The sequence below is a fragment of the Micromys minutus genome (genome assembly GCF_963924665.1).
Source record: "Micromys minutus genome assembly, chromosome: 20".
In the NCBI taxonomy this organism is placed as follows: Eukaryota; Metazoa; Chordata; class Mammalia; order Rodentia; family Muridae; genus Micromys; species Micromys minutus.
The window spans coordinates 3,294,192-3,314,780 of NC_137955.1; the positions used below are offsets into that span (position 1 = coordinate 3,294,192).

At 39.3% G+C, this 20,589-nt stretch overlaps 1 pseudogene across 1 annotated transcript; it reads left to right on the forward strand.

The window, feature by feature from the left end:
• Positions 1-19,030: 19,030 nt before the first annotated feature.
• LOC308433634 (phosphoglycerate mutase 1-like) lies at positions 19,031-19,887 on the forward strand (annotated as a pseudogene). Its single transcript has one exon. The product of its transcript is annotated as a phosphoglycerate mutase 1-like (transcript).
• The last annotated feature ends 702 nt before the right edge of the window (positions 19,888-20,589 follow it).

Sequence of the window (20,589 nt, forward strand, 5' to 3'; positions counted from 1 at the left end):
ATCACCAAAGATAACAATAAATTTTATACATGTCATGCTCACAGGTACTAAATATTCTTTGAGTAATTTATGGGTGTTAATTTAGTTACCTCTCATATCATGGACAAGATGCTCCATGAATGTTAGAGGTGGGAACTAAAAAGCCACATTTATATGACACCAAAGACCACTCTAAAAAAATGCTGTATTCTAGAATCTTTTGTGGTGAACTCACTCATGGATTACAGCCTCTAATCTTTGTATACTTTCTTCCCAGAGCTGAAGATAACAGAAAATGGAAATCACAGAACCCAGAGTTAACTGGACCATAGTCCTTACCACACATTCACCTTTGTTATACTTGAAACATTTTTTTTTTTTTTTTAAGTGAGAGGCTCTCACTGGGCTGGAATGATTTGTATAGCATGGGACAGGATTTCAGGGCTTCAGGACATGGACTAAAAGGCTCATCATGTGCTTTGTTCCAGAGGTGTGCCTGCTAACCTGTGGCATGTCAGAGCCTGAACACCATGGTGCATGCCTGTGAGTGGTACAAGGCTTCCTCCAGCCAACTGAGCAGGCTTCCAGCCCCCAGAGAGCAAGACACCTCCTTGTGGACTTTTTTTTTTTTTTAAAGTAAAGTTGTAAGAAAAAAAATTAAGGCTAGGAAGAAGCTCAGAGGGACAAAGCTGTATGTGAACAAGACTACACTTTATAATTCTTCCTGAGCAGTTCTACCAACTGCAAACCAAACGTTCCAATATATGAGCTTAGGGGGGGCATTCTTATTTAAACAACCACAATTATTTAGATCGGCACTTTTGTGGATATTTAATGGAAGAAAAACTAGAAAAAACAAGAATAAAACATGTTAATTTCAGCAGTTAGCGTATGAATTGCATGAGCAGAGGACTGTAACCTACTTACATATGGTGGAGCCATTACTCATCCTTTTTATTGATAAACATTATTTACATGTCACATCCCGTAGTTTAGATCAAGAACTATATTTTTTCTTAAATTTCTCATGTACTCATTATGTCCTTCAATCATCTCCCATAAAGATCAGATGAAGTTCATCATGTTTCTTTTTTTCCCCCTATTGCCACCTACCTGGTTTTTAGAATCAAGAGTCTAGTGACAGAGCCGGAAGCTGTAACCATAGGGTATCATTCCTTGTTCCTCTGCCTGAACTTTCTCCAGTGCTGGTATATATGAGGTGCTCAATTATGCCTGATGGACATGACAGCTTGTCCTGTGTGGTTTCTCTTCTGTTTTCATGAAGCACTCATTAGTTGGTTTAATTAATTAATTGCATGTACACACACACACACAAAGTCATATACACACGATGCAATTCTTTTTTATCCTTTTTTAAAAATTGGATATTCTCTATATTTTATTTCAAATTTTATCTCTTTTCTCCCAGTCCAATTCCCCCATCCCCTCCATTGCCTCCATGAAGGTGCTCCCTTTCCCAACCCACCCTCTCCCACCTCAGCACCTTGGCGTTCCCCTACACTGGGAAAATGAGCCTTCACTGGACCAAAGGCCTCTGCTCTCCCTGATGCCCGACACTGCTATCCTTTGCTCTCTATGTACTGGGAGCCATGAGTCCCTCCATAAGAACTCATCGGGTGGTGTTTTAGTCCCTGGGAGCTGTGGTAGGTTTGGTTAGTTATTAATTTTGTTCTTCCCATGGGGTTGCAGACCCTTTCAATTCCTTCAGCCCTTTCTCTAGCTTCTTCATTGGGGTCCCCATGTTCAGTACGATGGTTAGCTGCAAGCGTCCTCCTCTGTATCAGGATAGCTCTGACAGAGCCCCTGAGAAGATATCAGTATCAGAATTCTGCCAGTAAGCACTACTTGATACCAGAAATAGTGCTTGGGTTGGTGGCTGCTTATATGATGGATTTACAGGTGAGGCAGTCTTTGGATGATCTTTTCTCTAATTCCTTCTTCTCTATTTGTCTCTTTATTTTCTTCTGTGAGTGTTTTGTTCTCTCTTCTAAGAAGGACTGAGGCATCCACATTCTTGCCTTTTTTTTTCTTGAACTGCATAATTGCTATGAATTGTTTCTTGGGTATTCCTAGCTTTTTGGGCTACTATCTGCTTATTAGTGAGTACATACCATGAGTCTTCTTTTGTGACTGGGTTCCTTTACTCAGGATGATTGTTTCTAGTTCCATCCATTTGCCTAGGAATTTCATAAAGTCATTGTTTCTAATAGCTGACTAGTACTCCATTGTGTAAATGTACAACAATTTCTTTATCCATTCCTCTGTTGAAGGACATCTGGGTTCTTTCCAGTTCATGGCTATTATAAATAAGGCTGCTAGGAACATGGTAAAACATGTGTTCTTATTAAATGTTAGAGCTTCTTTTTGGAAATATAGCAGTGTCCTCAGGTAGTACTATGTCCAGTTTTCTGATGAACCAGCAGAGTGGTTTCCAGGTGTGGTTGTGTCAGCTTACAACCCCACCAACAATAGAAGAATGTTCCTCTTTCTCCATATTCTTCCCTTCATCTGCGGTCACCTGAGTTTTTGATGAGGTGGAATCTCAGAGTTGTTTTGATTTGCATTTCCCTGATGAAGAGGGATGTTGAGCATTTCATTAGGTGCTTCTCAGCCATTCAATATTCCTCAGTTGAGAATTATTTGTTTAGCTCGTTACCACATTTTAAAATAAGATTATTTGATTCTCTACAGTCTAATTTCTTGAGTTCTTTGTAAATATTGGATACTAGCCATCTGTCAGATGTAGGAACAGTAAAGTTTTTTCCCAGTCTGTTGGTTGCCATTTTGTCCTTTTGATGGTGTCTTTTGCCTTACAGAAGCTTTGCAATTTCATGAGCTCTCATTTGTCGATTCTTGATCTTAGAGCATAAGCCATTGGTGTTCTGCTCAGGAAACTTTCCCCTGTGCCTATGTGTTCTAACCTTTCCATTCTATTAGTTCCAATGTACCTGGTTTAATGTCTTTGACCCACTTAGATTTCAGCTTTGTACATAGAGATAAAAAAGGATTGATTTGCATTCTTCAGCATGCTGACTATCAGTTGAACCAGCACCATATATTGAAGAGGCTGTCTTTTTCTCCATTGAATATTTTAAGCTCCTTTGTCAAAGATCAAGTGACCATAGGTGTGTGGGTTCATTTCTGCGGCTCCAATTCTATTCTATTGGTCTACCTTCTTGTCTCAGTACCAATACCATGCAGTATTTAATCACAATTGATATGTAATAGAGCTTGAAGTTTGGGATGGTGATATCCCCAGAAGTTTGTTTTTTTTTTTTTGTTTTTTTTTTCTTTGTTGTTGTTGAGTATAGTTTCTGATATTTTGATTTTTTTTATAATTCCAAATAAATTTGCAACTTGCTTTTTCTAACTCTATGAAGAATTGAGTTGGAATTTTGATGGGGATTGCATTGAACCTGTATACTGATTTAGGAAATATGGTCATTTTTATTATGTTGATCCTTCCAATCCATGAGCATGGGAGAGATTTCAAACTTCCAAGGTCTTCTTAAATTTCCTTCCTCAGAGACTTGAAGTTCCTGTCATACAGATCCTTCACTTGCTTTGTTAGGGTCACACCAAAGTATTTCATATTATTTGTGACTATTGTGAAGGGTGTCTTTCCCCTAATTTCTTTCTCAGCTTGTTTATTCTTTGATTGGAGGAAGGCTTCTGATTTTTTGAGTTAAGTTTTTATCCAGCTACTTTTCTGAAGTTGTTTATTAGCTGTAGCAGTTCTCTGGTGAAATTTTTGGAGTCACATAAGTAAATTATCATATCATCTGCGAATAGTGATAGTCTGAGTTCTTTTCCAATTTGCATACCCTTTACCTCTTTTGCTGTCTAATTACTCTGGCTGGGACTTCCAGTACTATGTTGAATAGGTAAGGGGAGAGTGGGCAGCCTTGTTGAGTCCCTGATTTTAGTGAATTCCATTTCAAGTTTCTCACCATTTAGTTTGATGTTAGCTACTGTTTTGCTGTATATTGCTATTACTGAATTTAAGTATAGGCCTTGAGTTCTTGATCATTCCAAAACTTTTAACATTAAGAGGTGTTGAATTTTGTCAAATTCTTTCTCAGCATCTAGTGAGATGATCTTTTTTTTTCCTTTGAGTTTGTTTATATAGTGGATTATATTGAACCATCTTTGCATCCCTGGAATGAAGCCTACTTGTACATGGTAAATGATAGTTTTGCTTTGTTCTTAGTTTTAATTTGCAAGAATTTTATTGAGTAGTTTTGCATCAATGTTCATAATGGAAATTGGTAGGAAGTTCTTTTTCTTCATAGGGTCTTTCTGTGTTTCATTTATGAGCATAGTTGTGGTTTTGAAGAATGTAATGGGTGGTGTTCCTTCTGTTTCTACTCTATGGAATAGTTTGGAGAGTATTAGTATTTGGCCTTTTGTGAAAGTTGATAGAATTCTGTACTGAACCATTCTGGTCATGGGCTTTTTTTGGTTTGGAGGATTTTGATAATCGCTTTTATTTTTTAGGGCGTATGGAAGTGTTTAGACAGTTTACCTGATCATAGTTTAACTTTGGTACCTGGTATCTGTCTCTGAAGTTGTCCATTTCCTCTAGATTTTAGAGTTTTGTTGAGTATAGGCTTTTGTAGTAGGATTTGATAATTTTTTGAAGTTCCTTAGTTTCTGTTGTTTTGTCTCCCCTTTCATTTCTGATTTTGTTAATTTGGATACTCTCTCTGGGCCCTCTAGTTAGTATGGCTAAGGGTATATCAATCTTATTAATACTCCCCCCCCCAAAAAAAAACCCCAGTTCCTGGATTTGTTGATTCTTTGTATAGTTTTTTTTTGTTTCTAATTAATCGCAGCTCTGGGTTTGAGCATTTTCTGTAGTCTACTCTTACTGGGTTATCTGCTTGTTTTGTTATAGAGCTTTCAGGTGTGTTCCCAAGCTGCTAATATATACTCTCTCCAGTTTCTTTTTGGCAGCACTGAGAGCTATGAGTTTTCCTTAGTACTGCTTTCATTGCATTCTACAAATTTGGGTATATTGTGCCTTCATTTTTATTCAATTCAAAAAAGTTCTTAATTTTCTTCCTTGAACAAGTTGTCATTGAGTAGAGCATTGTGCAGCTTTTGTGTGTATGTAGACGTTTTGTTGCTTTTGTTGTTATTGAAGACCAGCTTTAGTCATGGTGATCTAATAGGATGCATGGGAGTATTTTGATCCTCTTGTATCTGATGAGGCCTGTTTTGTTACCTATTATACGGTCAGTTTTGGAGAAGGTACCTAGAGGTGCTGAAAAGAAGGTTTATTCTTTCATTTTACAATGAAATGTTCTATAGATGTCTGTTACATCTATTTGGTTCATAACTTCTGTTAGTTTCACTGTATCTCTGCTCAGTTTTTGTGTCCATGATCCGCCTATTGATGAGAGTGGGGTGTTGAAGTATCTTACTAATATTGTGTGTGTTGCAATATATGCTGTGAGCTATAGTAGTGTTTCTCTTATGAATGTGGGTGCCCTTGTATTTGGAGCATGGGTGTTCAGAATTGAGAGTTTATCTTGATAGATTTTATATGTAATGAATAAAAAGTGTCCTTCTTTATCCTTTTCTATGTATTTTTGTTGAAAGTATATTTTATTAGATATTAAGATGGCTCCTCTAGCTTTTTTTTGGGGAATCATTTGCTTATAAATTTTTTTTTTCTCAACCTTTTACTTTGAGGTATTGCCTATCTTTGTTGCTTTAATGAGTTTTCTGTATGCAGCAAAATGCTGGGTCCTGTTTATGAATCCACTTTGATAGTCTATGTCTTTTTATTGGGGAATTGAGTGAATTGGTTCATTGAGTCCATTTAGTATCTTTTAAAAATATTAAGAAATAGTGATCCTTGTTTCCTGTTATTTTTGTTGTTAGAGGTAGAATTATATTTGTGTACCTTTCTTCTTTTGGTTTTTTTACATGGGGATTATTTTCTTGCTTTTTCTAGGGTCTAGTTTCCCTCCTTGTGTTGGACTTTTCTATATATTCTCCTTTGTAGGGCTGGATTTGTGGACAGATATTGTGTAAAGTTACTTTTGTCCTGGAATATATTGGTTTCTCCATCTATAGTAACTGTGAGTTTTGCTGGATATAGTAACTTGGGCTGGCATTTGTTTTCTCTTAGGGTCTGTATGACATCTCTCCAGGATCTTCTAGATTTCATAGTTTCTGTTGGGAATTCTGGTATAGTTCTGATTGGTCTACATTTATTCGTTACTTGTCATTTTTCCCTTACTGCTTTTAGTATACTTTCTTTGTTTTGAACCTTTGGTGTTTTGGGTATTATATGTGAGGAAGAAATTCTTTTCTGGTCCAATCTATTTGGAGTTATGTGGCTTCTTGAATGTTCATGGTTATTTCTTTCTTTAGGTTAGGAAGGTTTTTCTTCTACAGTTTTATTATAGATATTTACTGTGCATCTCAGTTGTGAGTCTTTACCCACTTCTAGATGTATTATCCTTAGAATTGGTCTTCTCATCATGTCTTGAATATCCTGGTTGTGTTGAGATAAGAACTTTTTGATTTTTTCATTTTCTCTGACTGTTGTATCAATGCTTTCTATGTTATCTCCTGCCCCTGAGCATCCATCTTCCATCTTTTGTATTCTTCTTCTTTTTTTTTTGAAGACAAGAAATTTATTGAAGGTTTGTCTTGTTCTGTGTTTTTCTTAATATCTTTTTCTTCTTTTCATGTTGTTTTCACATGTTCAGTCCAAATGATTAGTTGGAGGAAAGAAATCTTTTTTTTTTAAACTTTATTTTAAAAAACAAAAATATATGTACGGATTTTGGAGCATTTTTGCATAAAAGTATACAAATACATTTTTATAAGGTTGTAATTAAGTATTTGTGGGTACATATACATACACATGTGTATATATGTAACAATAATATAGGGAAAGAGGTTATTGATTTGAGGAGATAGGAGAGAAAATGAGAGGGGTTGTAGGAAGGAAAGGGGGATGTGATACAGTTCTATTTTAATTAAAATATATTCTTTTTTTTCTTTTTTCTTGAACTTCACACAGGCTGTGGGTTGTTTCTGGGGAGTTCAGAGATTTCTGAGGTTAGTACCCCATTATCAGTGACTGCATATTATGTCTGTTCTTTTGTGACTGGGTTATATCACTCAGGATGATACTCTCTAGATACATCCATTTTCTTGAGAATTTCGTTAGGCCATTGTTTCTGATAGCTGAGTAGTACTCCATTATGTAAATGTACCACAATTTTCGTATGCATTCATCTACTGAAGGACATCTGGTTTCTTTCCAACTTCTGGCTATTATAAATAAAGCTGCAATGAACATTGTGGTGCATGTATCTTTGTTGTATGTTGGAGCATCTCTGGGGTAAATGCCCAGAAGTGGAATAACTGGGTCTTCAGATAGTACTATGTCCATTTTTCTGAGGAAGCGCCAGACTGATTTCCAGAGTAGTTGTATCAGTTTACAACCGCACCAGAGGTAGAGAAGTGTTCCTCTTTCTCCACATCCTCACCAGCATCTATTGTCATCTGAGTTTTGGTTCTTGGCCAATCTGACTAGTGTGAGGTAGAATATCAGGGTTGTTTTGATTTGCATTTCCTTGGTGGCTAAGGATGTTGAGCACTTCCTTAGATGTTTCTCAGCCATTCGACATTCCTCAATTGAGAACATTTTGTTTAAGTCTGTACCCCATTTTAAATATGGTTGTTTGATTCTCTGGTATCTCGCTTTTTGAGTTCTTTGTATACCTTGGATATTAGGCCTCTATCTGATATGGGGTTGGTAAATATCTTTTCTCATTCTGTTGGCTGGGTTTTGTTTTCATGATAGTGTCTTTAGCCTTACAGAAACTTTGCAACCTCATTAAGTCCCATTTGTCAATCTTTGACCTTAGAGCTCGAGCTATTGGTGTTCTGTTTAGGAAATTTTCTCCTGTGCCTATGAGTTCTAAGGTTTTACCTATTTTCTCATCTGATAGTTTCAGTGTACCTGGTTTAATGTGGAGATCTTTGATCCACTTGCACTTGAACTTTGTACAAGGAGAAAAGAAAGGGTCTATTTTCATTCTTCTGCATGCTGAGTGCCAGTTGGGCCAACACAATTTGTTGAATAGGCTGTTCTTTTTCCATTGAATGTTTGCAGCTCCTTTGTCAAAACACAGGTGACCATATACATGAGGGCTCATTTCTGGAACTTCTATTCTATTCCATTGATCCCCGTGCCTATTTCTGACCAGTACCATGCAGTTTTCAGCACAATTGATTTGTAATATACCTGGAGGTCACGGATAGTGATTCCTGCAGATGTTTTCTTGTTGTTGAGGATGGATTTTGCTATTCTAAGTCTTTTGTTATTCCAGATGAAATTGCACATTGCTCTTTCCAACTCAGAGAAGAACTGGGTTGGAATTTTGATGGGGATTGCATTGAATCTGTAGATTGCTTTTGGTAAGATGGCCATTTTTAAAATATTGATCCTTCCAATTCGTGAGCATTGGAGATCATTCCATTTTCTGAGGTCTTCCTCGATTTCCTTCTTTAGAGGTTTGAAGTTCTTGTCATACAGGTCCTTCACTTGCTTAGTTAGAGTCACACCAAGGTATTTCATAGTTTTTGTGACTATTTTGAAGGGTATCTTTTCCCAAATTTCTTTCTCCAGATGTTTGTACTTTGAATATAGGAAGGCTACTTATTTGTTTGAGTTAATTTTATATCCAGCCACTTTGCTGAACTTGTTTATCAGCTGTAGAAATTCTCTGGTGGAATTTTTGGGGTCACTTATGTAGACTATCATCTCATCTGCAAACTGTGATTTTTTTTTTTCTTCTTCATTTCCTTTTTGTATTCCTTCGATTTCCTTTTGCCATCTAATTGTTATGGTCAGGACTTCCAGTACTAAGTTGAATAGGTAGGGGGAGAGTGGGCAGCCTTGTTTAGTCCCTGATTTTAATGGGATTGCTTCAAGTGTCCCACCGTTAAGTTTGATGTTGGTTTTTGGTTTGCTGTATATTGATTTTATTGTGTTTAGGTAAGGGTCTTTATGTGGTTTAAGTACAAGGGGTATTGTGGCCTCGAAAACTGAGTTAGGTAGTGTTCCCTGTGATTCTATTTTGAGGAATAGTTTGGAAAGTATTGGTATTAGATCATCAATAAATGTCTGATAGAATTCTGCACTAAACCCATCTTGCCCTGGGCTTAATTTGCTTGGGAGGCTTTTGATGACTGCTTCTATTTCTTTAGGTGTTATGGGATTATTCAGCTGGTTTACCTGTTTTGGTTTAACTTTAGTATCTGGTATTTGTCTAGGAATTCATCCATTTGCTCCAGATTTTCCAGCTTTGTTGAATATAGGCTTTTGAAGTAGGTTCTAATGATTTCTTGAATTTCCTCAGATATTATGTCTCCACTTTCCTATCTGATTTTGTTAATTTGGATACTCTGTCTTTGCCTTCGAGTTCCTCCTTTTAAATTTTCCCTGTAATGAGGAAAAAGTGTCCTTTCTTATCTTTTTTTGATAACTTTTGGTTACTGCAGCTTGTTCTTGGGGCCATTTGCTTAGACTTTTGTTTCCCAACCTTTTATTCTGAAATAGTGTTGGTCTTTGTCTCTGAAATGAGTTTCCTATATGCAGCAAAACACTGGATTCTGTTTATTTATCCAGTCTGATAGTCTATGTCTTTTTATTGGAGAATTGAATCCCTTTATGTTACCAGATACTAAGGAATAGTGATTGCTGTTTCCTGCTATTTTTGGTTTTTGGGGTAAAATTGTGTCTCTGTATCTTTCTTCTTTTGGTTTTCTTGCTTAGTTATTTTCTCGTTATTTCTAGAATGTAGATTCCCTCCTTGTTTTGGGTTTTCCACCTATTATACTTTGTATGGCTGGATTAGTGGTCAGATATTGTGTAAATTTAGATTTGTCTTGGAATATCATAGTCTCTCCATGTATGGTGATTGTGAGTTTTACCTGGGCTGACATTTGTGTTCTCTTAGGGTCTGTAGGTGTCTGTCCACGATCTTCTAGCTTTCAAAGTCTCTATTGAGAAGTCAGGTGTAATTATGACTGGTCTGCCTTTATATGTTACCTGACCTTTTTTTCCTTAATACTTTTTGTATTCTTTCTTTGTTTTGAACACTTGGCGTTTTGACTTTTATGTTTCGGGAAGAATTTCTTTTCTGGTCCAACCTATTTGGAGTTCTATAGGCTTCTTTTATGCTCTTGGTCATTTCATTCTTAAGGGTAGAGAAGTTTTCTTCTACGATTTTGTTGAAGATTTTTATGTGCCTCTTAGTTGATATTCTTCCCCCTCTTCTACTCCTATTATTTTTAGGTTTGGTCTTCTCATTGTGTCCTGGATATCTTGAATATTTTGGGTTCAGAGCTTTTCGGTTTTTGCCTTTTCTCTGTCTGTTTTGTCTATGTTTTCAATGTTGTCTTTGACCCCTGAGATTCTCTCTTCCATCTCTTGTAGTCTGTTGGAGATGCTTGCATCTCTGATTTCTGATTCCTTTTTTTTGGTTTTCCAACTCCAGGATTGTCTCTTTTAGTGTTTTCTTTATTGTTTCTATTTCCACTTTCAATTACTTCATCTCTTTGGATCTGTTTTCCTCTATTTTTTTCAGTGTTTTCTTTTTCCTCTTTAAAAGCTTCTATTTGTTTATTGTTGTCCTGTTGTACTTCTTTAAGGGAATTCTCTGTGCTCTTCTCAAAGATCTCCATCATTTTCTTGAGGTATAATTTTATGTCTGAGTCTTCTTTTTCTAGAGTGTTTGCCATTCCACTGTTTGCTGTGATGGGAGAGCTGTGTTCTGATGTTGCCAGGTTGTCTTGGTTTCCATTGCTTAGGTTCTTTTGCTTTCCTCTTACAATCTTGTCTGTGATTGTATGTGGTCTTGTTGTCAGTGATTGGTACCTGTCTCTCTCATGGACCTAAGTTCAGCGCAGTCTCATCAGGTCTGTGTCCCTGGATCTCCGCTGCTCCGGGTGGCAAATGACCTAAGCGTTTGGTCTGCGTGCAAGGGCTTTCTGGGCAGATACCAAATGGCAGACTTCCCTATGGCAGACTTCCTGTTACCCTGAACCAACTGGAGGGCTTCGTTTTCAGTGTGCTATGCCTTGACCTTTTTGCGCTTTGGTTACTCACAGCACAGTCGCACCAGGCCTGTGTCCCTGCATCTCTGCGTTCCAGATGGCAAATGGCCTGAGCGTTTGGTCACTGTGCAAGACTATTTCTTATATTCTATTGGTGATGCTTGTATTGATGACTCCTGAACTTTTTCCTGGGTTTTCTATCTCCAGGGTTGTCTCTCTCTGCGTTTTCTTTATTTTTTCCATTTCCATTTTTAGATCCCGAATGGTTTTGTTAGTTTCCTTCATCTATTTTCTTGTGTTTTTCTGTATTTCTTTAAGGGCTTATACTTGTTTTTCTGTGTCCTCCTGTATTTTTTTAAGGGAGTCATTCATGCACTTCTTGAGACCCTATATCATTATCATGACTCACAATTTTAAGTCCAAATTCTGTTTCTCTGGTGTGTTGGGATATCCACTACTTGTTGTGGTGGGTAAGATGGGTTCCGATGTTGCCAGGTTGTCTTGGTTTTCTTGCTTATATTCTTGCACTTGCCTCTTACCATCATCTTTGATGTTAATTGATATTGTTGTCTCTGAATGGAGCTTGTTTATCCTGTGTGTCTGTGGGCCGTGGGCTCCAGAGGAAGATTGGTCCTGTTCAGCTCTCTATGTGCAGGTTGTGAGTTCCAATGGCAATGGGCTGGCTCTAGCTCTAGGTGTAGACAGAGGCCTGAAAGGCACAGACCCAAGCAGTAGCATTATACCTGCACCTGAGAGTTCCTAGAGGTCTCTCCCTAGATAGTCAGTGTAGAGAGAGTGTGGGTTCACCTGTGGGCTCAATAGGGAGAGTTTTTCTGTGTCTCCTCTGGGTTCTCAGTTCTCTGTGGCAGGTTGCAGGTCCTAAGGCCAATGTGCCTGCTCTGCCTGTGGCTCTGGGCAGAGATGGAGGTCGGACTAGTCTGATCCCAGACTCACAATTCTTCTCTGAATCTATTCTGGAGACTTTCCTCTTCTCATGATATGCACTGCTTTTGTACTTCTCCACTCCTTCTCAGCATCCCCAGTGTGTAACATCACAAAGCCTAAGCTTAGGTTTCCCCGTACTTGCTCTCTGATTGTTCCTGTAGCTAAATAGAGCTTCTGGGACATAGCATAGCAGCATGGGTGACAGGAAGGAGACTTATCCCTTTAATACCAGCCCTTCTATAACTAGTCAACTCAACAAATCATGGCTATTTCATTAGGATTTTCTTCTTTTATTATATACTAAGGCTGTAGCTCAATTATTTTTACATTTTCTTCCCATATCCAAGACTGAGGTTTATGTTTGTTTTTTCCTTTTCCTCAGAGTTGAGGTCATACCTTCCTTTTATGATAATGTCCATGTAGGCACATGACCAATAAAAAAAGTGCATCATTATCATCTAAAATGATCTTGTGGTTCTCAGTTTCTAGCAAGGTCTTTTATAACCAGTGCTGTGGGTTTGAAGGAAAGGAGGATACCATTGTGAATTTGATTAAAGGCTGATCACCTGTGTCCAGAGCTAGTTGCATGCCTGCCCAGCCTTGGGCTGTTACATCTCACACCACTAGCCTTTTCATTTCAACTCCAGGGCCTCAGTGTCTGTCTTGTGGAACAGTCATTTGGAGGTGATAATTACTCCATTTCAGCTTCCCTCAAACAGCTTAAAGCTTTGCTCACCCACATCTCTCCCAGTGTATCCACCTCTCAGCCACCAGAAGCTACATAACCATGAAGGCTAGTGTCACCTGAGGAGGTCTGCCTAGAGATATGAAAACTCTTTCAGCCAGTGGTTTTGGGGGAGGTTCAAAAGTGACAGGACATTTAAGGAAGCAATTGAGAACTAGGCAAGGGTCCAAGGGCAAGAGACAGGGACAAAACACCACTGCTTATTTAGTCCTTGGGCAGTACAGACTGACACATGCTGTTCCTGTTCCAGCAGCTAAGAGGAAGGTGACAAGTAACTTGAGAACAGGGAACTTAATTATCACCAAAGCTTCCTGGGATACATAGAATGTTCTTAGCACTGATTCTAGAGTTTAACGCTTGCATCTCCGGTCCACTGTGTTTGACTAGAAGAAAATGAGGAAAAACAGGATCTTTGTTCTTCCATAAAACTTACATTTGCTTCTGGGTTGGCTCAGCATAAGATAAAGGCACAGAACTGAATAATGAATGCAAAGTGTTCCTAAGAATGTGCAATGCAGTTTGTTTTGATACTTTCTGAATTCTATGGAAAATGTAACCATTTCTCAAAGTAGCTTGTCTCTTCCACTGAGCCACTGATCCAAGTGAATATTCCTTATCCCCTCCTCTCTCTGCACCTGTCATAGGTCAGGCTGTCTTCTAAGTACTAGGGACAGCAGTATAAAAGAGTCACAGTCACAGCTTTTCAGGCTTTTGAGCTAGAATGAGGAAGGTGAGAAAGCTCACTCTGAGGTGGTGAGCAACAGGTCTCCTTTGGCTCAGATACATTTACTTCCTTCAAAGCGCTTATCTCCGGCTGAACTTAGTTTTTGTGTAGCTAACTCTGATCTGTTTCTCTCATTTAAAGAAGGACTGTCCATGGGTAAGAATTGCAGGCAGGATTTCTATTCTTACAGGTCTCACAGCTAGTCTCCTGACTGGCCGGAGATAGGGAATACTCAGTTGAATATGGTAAGTGGATATAGCAATTTCTCGTGCAATCCATTTGCTGGATGAAAGAAATTCCCAACAGAGGCGACTGTAAAAAATGGTGCTGAGCAGAACGTTTCTGAATCCTAGAATTATTGTGAACTCACATTTGAAATTTAAAGTTATAGGACTCATACTGTCAGATTATATGGCACTGTAGAGGATATACTATAGATAATGTTATGTGTAGATTCTAAATAAAAGCTTCCTATATTTTTTTTCTCCTTTAGGTTAAAGCTTAGAATGAAGCTACCCAATAGATATGAAAAAAAAAAAAAAAAAAAAAAAAACCACCACGGCTTCAATATTTTGTTGTAAGCCTGACACCTGTTTCCCTGGCCATCTGACCAGACACCTGTCAGGGCAGTGAGCTGAATCTTCTGAGAGAGAAAGCAAGGCACTATAGCTCTTTGCTTAAAAGAAAGCCTTAAGGGCATGCTAACCCTCGTATTAGCACATGGATGAAAAACAAAAAACAAGAAACAAAAAAACCCTTTGCCTCCTTTCCCACCCATGGGGTAAAAACTGCTGAGTGGGAACCTAAAAATGAGCAGGCTATTCTGTTGGAGAGGTGCCGAGCCACAGCAGCCTGTGCTCACAGCCCCTCTGTCAACAGGTGCAATCGCCTAGAAAGCTTTGTGGTCCAGGGAGTGAGAGGGTGAAGGCAAGCTAGGCTGCCAACAAATGTGTCACTTGGTAACTCTTCTGATTACCACCTACACAGTGTAAGGAAGCAAACCTTCTCACCCACCCCAAGTGCAGACAGACTTTAATAAGGACACATTCCTACGATGAGGCACAAATGCTTCCTTAACAGTTTCTCAGTACAGAGAGAAGCCAGAAATCTAGTAACTCATGAGGTATGTTGAGTACACTGGTTATTTACACTCTGGTGATGTTTCGGCTTGACCCTGGCACAGTGGGCAAGGTGCAAGATAAGAAAGAAGGTAAAAGCTGGAAAATCATGACCAGAAACTCAAGCCAGATATTAGAATTTATAATTAAGGATGTCCAAAGAACTAGAATAAATGCTGATACTCATTGTAAGCTTACTAATACAATTATGAGATAAAAATAAAATGGAAATTCTTAAAGTCAGACATAAAGTTTCCTAAGAAAGCAGCAGAAATTAATATCAGGCTCAACAGAAACACTGGAAACCACAATTGTATGATGTAGCTTAAGAGATGGAAGATAGTAATTACCATTTGAACTCTTCGTTGGGAGAAAGAAACAACAAAAAATGAAGATATAATAAATGGTATTGGGATTGAGAGTGAAGAAATACTATTTTATTAACATACAGTATGATAAAATATGTATAAAGTCAGAGATAACCAACAAAACATTGTTAGTTCTAATAAATGAGTATAGCAGAGTTCTACAATATATAAAAAATGAAAAAAGTCAAGCACTCCTGTTTTTAACAGCAATGGATGAAAGAAGTTATAAATTAATAGAGACACATACTACCATTTTCACTAATCTCTTCAATATAAATACTTAGTTACCAGCGTAACAAAACATGCAGAGAATTCAGATGCAACAAATAAAGAACTGTGTGAGTGGGGAGGAATCCCATGTCCCCGGATAGCAAGACTCAGCAACATGGAGTCTCAGTCAGAGGCACAGCTTGTTATTTTTTTAAGTTAAAAATTTCTTAAATTTTAATCCCTGGTACTGCTACCACAGTCTACAGGGCAAATATACCTGATGTAATGAAAAGGAAAAGAAAAAGGCAAAGCTACAGCAGATAAAGGACCTTAGGAATGTACACTTAATTGACACTTTTTACAAACTGTGGCTATGACAGTCCTGAACGAGGAGGATTTCCTGTTTTAGCTGCAGTAACTTTTCTGACTGTGGATCAACGTTCTTCCTGTCGCAGATTTTTACAGTTTCTCTAGTGCATGTAGCATGACTGTCTCTGAGTGACCTGTAGCTTTCCTGACAGCTCCTCTCTCTCTCTCTCTCTCTCTCTCCTGCTACAGTTTTTATTTTATTTTATAACTTTCTGCTTCCATATCCACCACTTTCACCTCCAGATCCAGATCCACCACCATAGGCACTGCCTGAGCTTCTTCCACCAAAACCTACCCTTCATGAGTCCAAAATTTGATTGTTGGTGTCCACTATCATTCCCAAAGTCATTGTAGTTCCCATCACCACCAGAGTTACCTCCACCAAAATGTCCTCTTTCACTGTAACCATCATCTTCTCCATCCCCAGATCCACCACCTTGGTTTCCATGTCCTGGACCCCCACCTCCATAACCTCCTCTACTGCTGTAACCAGAACCATCACCACAGTTGCCACCATCACCTCCAAATCCATTATATCCACCATCAGAACCTCCATAACGGCCTCCCCTTCCTCCGAAGTTTTCTCCACAACCAAAGTTCCTCCACCACCTCCAAAGTTTCCTCCAAGACCCATGAAGTTGCCAGATCCACCACAAAAATCTGTCAGCCAGCAGACTGCTTCTCTTGTTTAGAAAGAGCCTTTTCCACTTTACAATTATTCCCATTAATGGTGTGGTATTTCTGAACAACAGTTTTTATCAACTCTGTCATGATCATCAAAGTTACAAAAGCAAATCCTCTCTTTTTTCCACTCTGCCTTCATAACTTCTATGGTTTCAATCTTGCCATACTTTTTAAAGTAGTCTCTCAGATTATATTCTTCCATCCTCTTTAATACCATCAACAATTTTTTTCACCATTAAATGGGCACCAGGCTTCACAAAATTCTTTTGAGAAACAGCTCTCTTTTTTTTCTCTTTTCATCACACGCCCATCAACTTTGTGTGGCCGAGCACACATTGCAGCCTCCACCACTTCAACACAAGAGTAGGTCACAAAACCAAAGCCTCTGGAACGTTTTATTCGAGTATCTCTCATAGCCACACAGTCTGTAAGTGTACCCCACTTCTTAAAATGTTGTCTTAAGGTATCATCTGTGGTTTCAAAGGTGGTTCATCCCATCAATGAACAGCTTCTCAGATGCTCTGGCTCTTTTGAACTAAGGCCTTCCTCTTCCCCAAACCCTTAGTAATGGTCATGGCTGGAGTCAGCCTGGAGGTGACCAGACGATGGTTTTACCTCCATTTTGAGACTGGAATTGCCTTTTCCAACTCAAGTTTAATAGGGGACCCACAGCATGTTATGTTGTAGATAACAAGAAACTAAATTTGAAATTGGTATGAGGAAGAATATCCAAACACGACATAAGGATACCAACTCAGTGTTGAGCAAACTTAGAAGTTGCTCAACTTTAAGACTGTATAGAAAGCTATTGTAATTGAAATTATGCAATATTGGCAAAAGAACAAATATAACAATGGATTGGAGCAAATAACAGAGAAATAGGTACATAAATACAATCAACTGCTCTTTGGTAAATCAGCAAAAGCAACACACTTGGGAAAAGAGATTTTTCAACAGATGTTTTTGGAGAAGCTAGTCATCCACAAGAAAATGAGTTGTCAGCTGACCAACTTTATGATCTGAATGAGAACTAGCCTCCAGAATCTTATGTGTTTAACAGTTAGTGGCACTCTTTGGGAAGGCTATGGAATTTTTAGAAGTTGGAACCTTGCTCAGAATGTGGGTCATGGAGGGCAGGCCCTGTGGTATTACATCTCGGGCTCACCTATTTAATCTCTGCTTCCTGACTGTGAATGCAATGTGAAGTGCTGCTTCATGTCCTCTGTCCACACTCCTCTACTACAGTAGACTATGCATCTCTCTTACACTACAAGCCAGAATTAAACCTGCCTCTCTATAAGTGGTTGGGTATTTTTCTAGATATTATTTTACAACTTGGAAAAAGATAATTAATAAAGAAAATTTGTAGCAGAAGAAGTGATCATAATGTGACCATGTAGTCCTTAGGCTCTTGGAACTGATATTTAGGGAGGCAATGGAAGAGTTTGGAACTCTGGGATAGAAAAGCCATGAAATGCTATAAGCAGAACTCAGGGGATGATCCTGGTGGGAATTTATAATGATTAAGAGAAATATAGACAGTGTGTTCCCAGTTCATGAGGTTTCAGAGGTGATCAAGGATTATATTAGAAGCAGGACTAGAAATCTTTTGTGTTTCTTTCTGGACAAATCTATCTTTTTTGGATAATGTTCTGAGAACTTTGGTAAGGTTAAACTTAAAAGTAATCTACCAATTAAAGGTAGGCCAGCAGTCAGGCGTGTTATGTCGCTCTGGCTTTACTCACAGCTATAGTAAAACAGAAACTGAGCTAGTCATATATAAAACAAGTAAAATTTCATAAGGAGAAGAGTACATGCAAGTTGAAAATTTCAGGACAGCTGTTAAAAACTGAAGTGTAAAGAAATTAGCCCAATTCAGAAGCATCTTGTTATGCACGGAGCAACAGTTAACATGCTTTGTGGACCAGAACCTGCCTACTAAAGGCTCCAACTAATGAAAATTCAAATTTGTGTAATAGATAAAAGTCCAAGAGTCCATAGAGACAGAGCCGGACCACCGCCATCAGGACTCAGGGCCCACTCACAGACTGCTGAGCACCCAGAGGAACCTCAAAAATATTCTTTCACCTAAGCATACTGGTGAGCCTCCACTTCATCCACACTGACTATTTGGGGAGAGACTACCAGGAACTCTCGGGGCACAGACAATGCTGTGCTAACCGGAAACGGTATTTTCCAGCCCAGAGACAAAGCTGGACCACTGCTATCAGAACTGTGGGTCTGCCCACCTATAGCCAAACACCCAGGAGAAATCTCCCTCCTGGGCCCACAGGCCCACAGACCCACAGACCCACAGGAAAGATAAGCTGTAGACAGAGACAAGATCACCTAACATCACAGATAACAAGGCCACAAGAGGCAAGTGGGGGAACGTCAGCAATGGATATAAAGATAACCCGGCAACATCATTATCCATTTCTCCCACCACAGCAAATAGTGGTTATCACAACACAGAAGAAAACCAAGAATGGACTTAACATCATACTTCATTATGATGATGCAGGTCCTCAAGAGTCACATTAATACCTCCCTTAAAAAACTACAGGACAACCAGGGAAACACAGGTAAACAGGTAGACGCCCGTAAAGAGGAAACACAAAAATTAGTTAAAGAGATACTGAAAAACACAACCAAACAGGTGAAGGAATTAAAAAAAGAAATAGAAACAATAAAGAAATCACAAAACGAGACAACCCTGGAGATAGAAAACCTAAGAAAGAGGTCAGGAATCATAGATGCAAGCATCACTGTCGCAATGGCTGCCTACAAGTTGGTGCTGATCAGGCATAAGGAGAGCGCCCGGAACCTGGAGAACCGCTTGAGCAGCTGTTAGGACGCTGACCTGAGCCTGGCGGGCCACGAGGAGACGAAGCATGGCAGGCAGGCGTTGCGAGATGCTGGCTATGAGTTTGACATCTGCTACACCTCTGTTCAAAAGAGAGCAATCTGAACCCTCTGGACAGTCCTGGATGCCATTGACCAGATGTGGTTGCCGGTGGTCAGGACGTGGTGCCTCAATGAGCGACACTATGGGGGTCTAACAAGTCTCAATAAAGCAGAAACTGCTGCTGAGCATGGTGAGGCACAAGTAAAGATCTGGAGACGATCTTACAATGTCCCGCCGCCTCCAGTGGAGCCTGATCATCCCTTCTACAGCAACATCAACAAGGATCGCAGGTATACAGACCTTACTGAGGACAGCTGCTCTCCTGTGAGAGCCTGAAGGACACTATTGCCACAGCGCTGCCCTTCTGGAATAAAAAAATTGTCCCCCAGATCAAAGAGGGGAAAAGGGTCTTGATTGCTGCCCAAGGCAACAGCCTTCGGGGCATCGTCAAGCATCTGGAGGGTCTTTCAGAAGAGGCCATCATGGAGCTGAACCTGCCAACGGGCATTCCCATCGCCTATGAATTGGACAAGAACTTGAAGCCCAGCAAGCCCATGCAGTTCCTGGGAGATGAGGAGACCGTGCGTAAAGCTCTGGCTGCTCAGGGCAAGGTGAAGAAGGGAAGGCAAGAAGGCAGACACCTACCCCAACACCCTCCGTGCCTGTTCCTGACTCCTGCACCCTCCCCTTTACGTGCCACACTGACTACATCTTTAGGATCTTAAGTTTAATTTGTAGCTGCAGATGGGGACCTGTGGATCCCATTTTTATTTTAGTATTTTATCCCCTGCAACCGCTCCCTTCATAGAATCTAGTCAGAATAACACCTCTGGGGTGCAGGTTCTTATCCACATCCAGGGACAGCTCCCTGTATCAGGAGAGTTGTGAGATAGTAATTACAGTTTTTCTTAGTTCATTGTGTACTAAGGGTCTGCTTAGGAAGAAGTCAGGGAGGAACTGCACTGTGGTATGACCAATGAGAAGCTGAGGTCCAATTTTGTCCCTGGAACCTGTCCTTCATTCTTCCCGAAATTAGATAACTGGGGGCATAGTCATTCCAGTGGAGAGTAAAAGTAACCTCATGGTGATTTGAAAGACCCTACTTTCTCTCCGACCCTAAAAGAGCTGCTGGCCCTAGAAAGTTGAGATCAATCTTGTCAAATCTATGTATTACATATATATATATATATATATATATATATATATATATATATATATATATCATATATATATATCATATATATATATCATATATATATATCAGCATACAAAAGCAACTCTGGGGTTGCTAGTGGCAGTTGAGACAGTATTATGTGGTCACCAGAAAATAAGTCATTCCTCATATCAAATAAAAGAAACTACTTATACCCCTTGCTGTGTTTGGATCCCTTTGCCTTGTTTTGTAGAGGTGAAGTGCCCCTTGATCA